This window comes from Phalangium opilio, unplaced genomic scaffold, assembly GCF_054372755.1.
Source record: "Phalangium opilio isolate 3A_F unplaced genomic scaffold, DU_Popi_V2 ptg001170l_1, whole genome shotgun sequence".
Taxonomy (NCBI): Eukaryota; Metazoa; Arthropoda; class Arachnida; order Opiliones; family Phalangiidae; genus Phalangium; species Phalangium opilio.
Genome location: NW_028324255.1, coordinates 3,809,153 through 3,818,562, shown reverse-complemented (window position 1 = coordinate 3,818,562; position 9,410 = coordinate 3,809,153). Strand labels below are relative to the sequence as shown.

The 9,410-nt window shown below is 44.6% G+C and overlaps 1 non-coding gene across 1 annotated transcript; it reads right to left on the bottom strand.

Annotated features, from left to right (window-relative positions):
• Positions 1 to 9,096: 9,096 nt before the first annotated feature.
• Positions 9,097 to 9,169, bottom strand: TRNAN-AUU (transfer RNA asparagine (anticodon AUU)). The gene has a single exon. It is a non-coding gene; the product is annotated as a tRNA-Asn (tRNA).
• Between the last annotated feature and the right edge of the window lie 241 nt (positions 9,170 to 9,410).

The following is a 9,410-nucleotide window of genomic DNA, read 5'->3' as shown; positions in this document are numbered from 1 at the left end:
TGGTTAGCGCGTTCGGCTGTTAACCAATAGGTTGGTGGTTCGAGCCCATCCGGGAGCGGTGTATGGTTAGATGGGGGACAAATTGGACTATAACATACTCAATGGACATCCCCGTATCTCCAATAGAAACAGAGTTACGAGCCTGCAAACTATAGTCTAATGCATTTCCTATGGAGGGGGTTTGTTTCGTTACGTTTTGCTTAAGTACTCGGCCCCTGTTTGTCGTAGCCCAAAGTTTTTAGTATGGTTAGATGGGGGACAATTTGGACTATAACATATCCTAAGGACATCCCCGTATCTCTAGTAGACACAGAGTTATGGGCCTGCAAAATATAGTCTAATGCATTTCCTATGGAGGGGTTTGTTTGTTTACGATTAGCTTAATTACTCGACTACTGTTTGTCGTAGCTCAATGTTTTTAGTATGGTTAGATGGGGGACAAATTGGACTATAACATAATCAAAGGACATCCCCGTATCTCCAGTAGAAACAGAGTTACGAGCCTGCAAAATATAGTCTAATGCATTTTCTATGGAGGGGTTTGTTTGTTCCCTGTATTGCTTAATTACATGACCCTGTTCTTTCGATTAAAAATAATAACATATCTTTAGTGTAGCGGTTATCGCATCCGCCTCACTCTCGGAAGGCCACAGGTTCGAAACCACGAAGTTTTTTTTTGTTTGGAACATGCAAAGACCTTTATAATTATCCGAACATTTGTGTCAAGGTCACATTATTTACATCCCCGTATCTCTGGTAGAACCAGAGTTACGAGCCTCCAGAATTTAGTCTAATGTATTTCCTATGGAGGGGTTTGTTTGTATACGATTAGCTTAATTACTCGACTACTGTTTGTCGTAGCCCTAATTCTTAGTATGGCTAGATGGGGGACAAATTGGTCTATAACATACTCAAAGGACATCCCCGTATCTCCAGTAGAAACAGAGTTACGAGCCTGCAAAGTATATTTTCAAAAATCAAAAGTAACCTTCTAACAATAAGTGAGACAAAAAGTATGTTGACGACGATATTGAGGTAGCCTCAAGTTTAAAGTATCCTTGTATGGGGAGCAAAGAGTACTATAACATATCCAAAGGAGATCCCAGTATCTCTTGTAGAACAAGAGTTATGAGCCTCCAAAGTTTAGTGCAAAAATCATAAGTAACATAATAAAAATAAGTGAGACGATACCAAAGTTGACGAACATTTTGCTTAATATCTCGGCTCTACGACAAACATGGGCCGAACCACCAACCTATTGGTTAACAGCCGAACGCGCTAACCATTGCGCCACGGAAGCCCAAAAATTAAATGCTCGTCAGGTATTGTGTAAAAACCTTGACTTTTTACGTCACATCTGAGACCTCACAACACCGTTCCCGGATGGGCTCGAACCACTAACCTATTGGTTAACAGCCGAACGCGCTAACCATTGAGCCACGGAAGTTCAGAAATTAAATGGTTGTCACGTATTGTGGAAAAGTTATGACCTTTTACGCTACATCTGAGACCCTACAACACCTCTCCCGGGTGGGCTCGTACCACCAACCTTTCGATTAACAGCTGATCGCGCTAACCATTGCGCCACGGAAGCCCAAAAATTCAATGTTCGACAGGTATTGTGGAAAAACTCTGACATTTTATGCTACATTTGAGACGTCACAACACCGCTCCCGGGAGGGCTCAAACCACCAGTCTTTTGAATAGCAGCTGAACGCGCTAACCATTGCGCCACGGAAGCCCAAAAATTAAATGGTCGTCAGGTATTTTGGAAAAACCTTGACTTTTAACGTCACATCTGAGACGTCACAATACCGCTCCCGGATGGGCTCGAACCACCAACCTATTGGTTAACAGCCGAACGCGCTAACCATTGAGCCACGGAAGCTCAGAAATTAAATGGTTGTCACGTATTGTGGAAAAGTTTTGACTTTTTACGCTACATCTGAGACCCCACAACACCTCTCCCGGGTGGGCTCGAACCTTCAACCTTTCGATTAACAGCTGAACGCGCTAATCATTGCGTCACGGAAACCCAAAAATTAAATGTTCGTCAGGTATTGTGGAAAAACTCTGACATTTTACGTTACATCTGAGACCTCACAACACCGCTCCCGGATGGGCTCGAACCACCAACCTATTGGTTAACAGCCGAACGCGCTAACCATTGAGCCACGGAAGCCCAAAGTAAAATGCTCGTCAGGTATTGTGTAAAAACCTTGACTTTTTACGTCACATCTGAGACCTCACAACACCGCTCCCGGATGGGCTCGAACCACCAACCTATTGGTTAACAGCCGAACGCGCTAACCATTGAGCCACGGAAGCTCAGAAATTAAATGGTTGTCACGTATTGTGGAAAAGTTTTGACTTTTTACGCTACATCTGAGACCCCACAACACCTCTCCCGGGTGGGCTCGAACCTTCAACCTTTCGATTAACAGCTGAACGCGCTAATCATTGCGCCACGGAAGCCCAAAAATTAAATGTTCGTCAGGTATTGTGAAAAACTCTGACATTTTACGTTACATCTGAGACCTCACAACACCGCATCCAGGATGGGCTCGAACCACAAATCTATTGGTTAACAGCCGAACGCGATAACCATTGAGCCACGGAAGCTCAGAAAATAAATGGTTGTCAGGTATTGTGGATAAATTATGACTTATTACGTTATATCTGATACCCTACAACACCTCTCTCGGTTGGCATCGAACCACCAACCTTTCGGTTAACAGCCTAACGCGCTAACCATTGCCCCAAGGAACCCCAAAAATTAAATGTTCGTCAGGTATTGTGGAAAAACCTTGAATTTTTACGTTACATTTGAGATCCCACAACACCGCTCCCGGGTGGGCTCGAACCACCAACCTATTGGTTAACAGCCGAACGCGCTAATCATTGAGCCACGGAAGCTCAGAAATTAAATGGTTGTCACGTATTGTGGAAAAGTTTTGACTTTTACGCTACATCTGAGACCCCACAGCACCTCTCCCGGGTGGGCTCGTACCACCAACCTTTCGATTAACAGCTGAACGCGCTAACCATTGCGCCACGGAAGCCCAAAAATTCAATGTTCGACAGGTATTGTGGAAAAACTCTGACATTTTATGTTACATTTGAGACGTCACAACACCGCTCCCGGGAGGGCTTACACCACCAGTCTTTTGAATAGCAGCTGAACGCGATAACCATTGCGCCACGGAAGCCCAAAAATTAAATGGTCGTCAGGTATTTTGGAAAAACCTTGACTTTTAACGTCACATCTGAGACGTCACAATACCGCTCCCGGATGGGCTCGAACCACCAACCTATTGGTTAACAGCCGAACGCGCTAACCATTGAGCCACGGAAGCCCAAAGTTAAATGCTCGTCAGGTATTGTGTAAAAACCTTGACTTTTTACGTCACATCTGAGACCTCACAACACCGCTCCCAGATGGGCTCGGACCACCAACCTATTGGTTAACAGCCGAACGCGCTAACCATTGAGCCACGGAAGCTCAGAAATTAAATGGTTGTCACGTATTGTGGAAAAGTTTTGACTTTTTACGCTACATCTGAGACCCCACAACACCTCTCCCGGGTGGGCTCGAACCTTCAACCTTTCGATTAACAGCTGAACGCGCTAATCATTGCGCCACGGAAGCCCAAAAATTAAATGTTCGTCAGGTATTGTGGAAAAACTCTGACATTTTACGTTACATCTGAGACCTCACAACACCGCTCCCGGATGGGCTCGAACCACCAACCTATTGGTTAACAGCCGAACGCGCTAACCATTGCGCCACGGAAGCCCAAAAATTAAATGGTCGTCAGGTGTTGTGGAAAAAACCTTGACTTTTTACGTCACATCTGAGACGTCACAACACCGCTCCCGGATGGGCTCGAGCCACACACCTATTGGTTAACAGCCGAACGCGCTAACCTTTGAGCCACGGAAGCTCAGAAATTAAATGGTTGTCAGGTATTGTGGATAAGTTATGACTTTTTACGTTACATCTGAGACCCTACAATACCTCTTCCGGTTGGGCTCGAACCACCAACCTTTCGGTTAACAGCCGAACGCGCTAACCATTGCGCCAAGGAAGCCCAAAAATTTAATGGTCGTCAGGTATTGTGGCAAAATTTTGGCTTTCTACGTTACATTTGAGATAACACACCAACCGCTCCCGGGTGGGCTCGAACCACCAACCTATTGGTTAACAGCCGAACGCGCTAACCATTGAGCCATGGAAGCTCAGAAATTAAATGGTTGTCACGTATTGTCGATACGTTTTGACTTTTTACGCTACATCTGAGACCCCACAACACCTCTTCCGGGTGCGCTTGAACCACCAGCCTTTCGATTAACAGTTGAACGCGCTAATAATTGCGCCACGGAAGCCCAAAAATTAAATGTTCGTCAGGTATTGTGGAAAAACTCTGACATTTTACGTTACATCTGAGACGTCACAACACCGCTCCCGGATGGGCTCGAACCACCAACCTTTCGGTTAACAGCTGAACGCGCTGACCATTGCGCCACGGAAGCCCAAAAATTAAATGGTCGTCAGGTATTGTGGAAAAATTTTGGCTTTCAACGTTACATTTGAGATCCCAAAACACCGCTCCCGGGTGGGCTCGAACCACCAACCTATTTGTTAAAAGCCGAATTCGCTAACCATTGAGCCACGGAAGCTCAGAATTTAAATGGTCGTCAGGTGTTGTGGAAAAAACCTTGACTTTTTACGTCACATCTGAGACGTCTCAACACCGCTCCCGGATGGGCTCGAACCACACACCTATTGGTAAACAGCCGAACGCGCTAACCTTTGAGCCACGGAAGCTCAGAAATTAAATGGTTGTCAGGTATTGTTGATAAGTTATGACTTTTTACGTTACATCTGAGACCCTACAACACCTCTCCCGGATGGGCTCGAACCACCAACCTATTGGTTAACAGCCGAACGCGCTAACCATTGCGCCACGGAAGCCCAAAAGTTAAACGCTCGTCAGGTATTATGTAAAAACCTTGATTTTTTACGTCACATCTGAGACCTCACAACACCGCTCCCGGATGTGGTCGAACCACCACCCTATGGGTTAACAGCCGAACGCGCTAACCATTGCGCCACGGAAGCCCAAAAATTAAATGGTCGTCATTTATTGTGCAAAAACTTTGGCTTTCTACGTTACATTTCAGATCCCACAACACCGCTCCCGAGTGGGCTCGAACCACCAACCTATTGGTTAACAGCCGAACGCGCTAACCATTGAGCCACGGAAGCTCAGAAATTAAATGGTTGTCAGGTATTGTGGAAAACCTTGACTTTTTACGTCACATCTGAGACCTCACAACACCGCTCCCGGATGAGCTCGAACCACCAACCTATTGGTTAACAGCCGAACGTGCTAACCATTGCGCCACGGAAGCCCAAAAATTAAATGGTCGTCAGGTATTGTGGAAAAACATTGGCTTTCTACGTTACATTTGAGATCACACAACACCGCTCCCGGGTGGGCTCGAACCACCAACCTATTGGTTAACAGCCGAACGCGCTAACCATTGCGCCAAGGAAGCCCAAAATTTAAATGCTCGTCAGGTATTGTGTAAAAACCTTGACTTTTTACGTCACATCTGAGACCTCACAACACCGCTCCCGGATGTGCTCGAACCACCAACCTATTGGTTAACAGCCGAACGCGCTAACCATTGCGCCACGGAAGCCCAAAAGCTAAATGCCCGTCAGGTATTGTGCAAAAACCATGACTTTTTACGTCACATCTGAGACCTCACAACACCGCTCCCGGATGGGCTCGAGCCACCAACCTATTGGTTAACAGCCGAACGCGCTAACCATTGCGCCACGGAAGCCCAAAAGTTAAATGCTCGTCAGGTATTGTGTAAAAACCTTGACTTTTTACCTCTCCGAGTGACGTATGTCACGGAGAGGTTCTAATTTCGACGTGTGTGTGTGTGTGTCTGTTGTTACACCCACGTGACCGCGTTCGCAGTTTCCAAATCGGAGCAAACGTGTTCGCCATTTCCGAACTGCTTTCACAGTCACGGAAATGGCTCCTTTACTTGAGTTCTCACACCACCATCTTCTCGTCTTCGTCCATTCCACTTGGACACCAGTCTGTACATACTGGCTTCTAATCACCACCATCTTTTGGTCTTCGTCCATCCCACATGGACACCAGTCTGTACATACTGGCTTCTAATCACCACCATCTTTTGGTCTTCGTCCATCCCACATGGACACCAGTCTGTACATACTGGCTTCTAATCACCACCATCTTCTGGTCTTCGTCCATCCCACATGGACACCAGTCTGTACATACTGGCTTCTAATCACCACCATCTTCTGGTCTTCGTCCATTCCACTTGGACACCAGTCTGTACACCTGGCTTCTACTCCATCGTCATCGTTGGGTTTAAGACATTCGCGGCGATCAGCTAGGGTTACGAGAAACGTCTAGCCTCCCTAGGGTGGGTTGTCCACCAAAGGTTTTCGCAATTGCGGTTGTTCTTGCTTTTAGCTGTGGTTCGACACCCTTATATACTACCTATTTGAGTAAGGTAATGCAACCGGCGTATGCTTCATTTCAAACGCCAATATTAGTCAAGTCTCTCAAGAATGTCTAATTGTTCTTTATCAACGCGATGTAACGCTCAATAAGGCGAACAACTAACGAAGAAAATATTTAATATTAATTATATTTATTTTAATATTTAAGATAATCTTGTTTCTCAACTCAAAATTAAAACGGAAAGAGTTAAAAAGCAGTCTATGTTTTAGTCTGTGTATGTCCGTCCGTTAGTGCATCGCGTTAGCAGTTCGCTTTGTTTTGTGGAAAGAAATCCTACAAAACCTTAATATTTGGTTTTCTCATAATGTATAATTAATATATGGAAATATTTTTCGTAATTTCGATGCCTTTAGTGGTTTTGTAGCTATAAAGCTCTGTTTCATTTTGATATCCCAAGAACTTTTTTTAATATTATTATTTGAAATCGATGTTTATATATTACTTAAGCTATACTACATCTGTTTATAGCATAATCCTTTCTAAAGTGATTTCAAGAAGAACGCCACTATATTGGTCAAATGAACTTTCATCTGTCAATAGGCCTAGTGAACCATAAAGTAAACGCTAGGTTTTCGTTTCAGTAATGCAGAGACATTAACGGTTCAGAGTGAGCCGAAGTTAATTACACTTTTAAATAATCAGGCTAAGATTTTATAATCATGGTGGAAGTCTGGGCCGCGTTGAGCAGAGCTCAGCGCTGTTAGCAGTGTCCTACAGAACGGGATTTTGGTTATGAATTTTGACGGCACGGTGCTCAGCGTTGAGCCAGCGCGGTCACCAAAGAAAATAGTCAGGTTTTTGGATAACGTGACGTAAAACGCGTAGTTCTCAGCTTGGCGAAAAAAACATGGAGGAATTAATACAAATAGCTCTTGCTGATTCTGATCATAGAGACTAGAAACCCCAAGGAGTGGCATGAATGCCTCAACTTGTTGCCCTTTTTCATGGTACACGCAACGGGTACACGGCGACTTCCGCTAAGCAAAATTAAACGGGCCGGAAGCTCTCATGTACCAATTTATGAGCAACATATTATTTGCGCTTGTAGAGCGGGGGACCTGCCACTCCTTGGGGTTTCTAGTCTCTATGTTCTGATGGGACTATAGCTATTTATTTGACGTGAAACCAGTTGATCACGCGAGAATTTTAAGAGATATGTTAGTTTCTATGTTTAATTATAAAAGTTGTTCTTATCTATCTCCATAAATATGTTATCATACAATTTTTGTTAAGCCTTTGTACCTTGCACGCTTTATTGCGCTAGCTTCATTTTTAAAACACCGATGACCGGAGAAAAGCTATGACGACAGATCTCACCGGTAAACGTTTTCCAAAATCCGCTGTCTTTTTTGGTGAGCTCTGCTGAACGCAGCCCAGATCAGTGAAAGGTCTGATCGTAATCGGATTATAGCTTCATGTTATCATGATTTTAATGGTGCACGTTTACTTTCAGTGTGTGTAGCCACAAATTAGCTTTGGTGTATGTAACTTTAATCGTCATGTTGACAAACTAAGAAAATTGTTGAGGTGAAAGGAGAGGATAGTGTTTACATGGCAACCCTGTTGTGAATATGGCTTTGAACATAGAGGGTATACAGTTGAGGAGTAGCAAATTGGGCCTTTACAAACACGTAAAGGTAATATCCCTCCAAAGTTTTATCTCTTCATTTCCCGTTTTTCCCCCATCGGATGATTTTAATGTGTACAAGTATATCCTTATTGGATGTAAAATGTCGTCTGATTTACAGTATATTTTCTATGCTTTGTATACTGCTTTAATATTTCATAAATTTTAACTTCAGTATTTGTTCATAAAAAAAAGAAACATTTCCATAACTGGGTAAATAAGTTTGTAGGTAGTCCTTCTCTTGACTCGGAGAGGTAATATTTTGGTTTTCCCAACTTGTTACGTCACATCTGAGACCTCACAACACCGCTCCCGGATGGGCTCGAACCACCAACCTATTGGTTAACAGCCGAACGCGCTAACCATTGCGCCACGGAAGCCCAAAAGTTAAATGCTCGTCAGGTATTGTGTAAAAACCTTGACTTTTTACGTCACATCTGAGACCTCACAACACCGCTCCCGGATGGGGTCGAACCACCAACCTACTGGTTAACAGCCGAACGCGCTAACCATTGCGCCACGGAAGCCCAACAAATAAATGGTCGTCATTTATTGTGCACAAACTTTGGCTTTCTACGTTACATTTGAGATCCCACAACACCGCTCCCGGATGGGCTCGAACCACCAACCTATTGGTTAACAGCCGAACGCGCTAACCATTGTGCCACGGAAGCCCAAAAGTTAAATGCTCGTCAGGTATTGTGTAAAAACCTTGACTTTTTACGTCACATCTGAGACCTCACAACACCGCTCCCGGATGGGCTCGAACCACCAACCTATTGGTTAACAGCCGAACGCGCTAACCATTGCGCCACGGAAGCCCAAAAGTTAAATGCTCGTCAGGTATTGTGTAAAAACCTTGACTTTTACGTCACATCTGAGACCTCACAACACCGCTCCCGGATGGGCTCGAACCACCAACCTATTGGTTAATAGCCGAACGCGCTAACCATTGCGCCACGGAAGCCCAAAAGTTAAATGCTCGTCAGGTATTGTGTAAAAACCTTGACTTTTTACGTCACATCTGAGACCTCACAAAACCGCTCCCGGATGGGCTCGAACCACCAACCTATTGGTTAACAGCCGAACGCGCTAACCATTGCGCCACGGAAGCCCAAATGTTAAACGCTCGTCAGGTATTATGTAAAACCCTTGTTTTTTACGTCACATCTGAGACCTCACAACACCGCTCCCGGATGGGGTCGAAC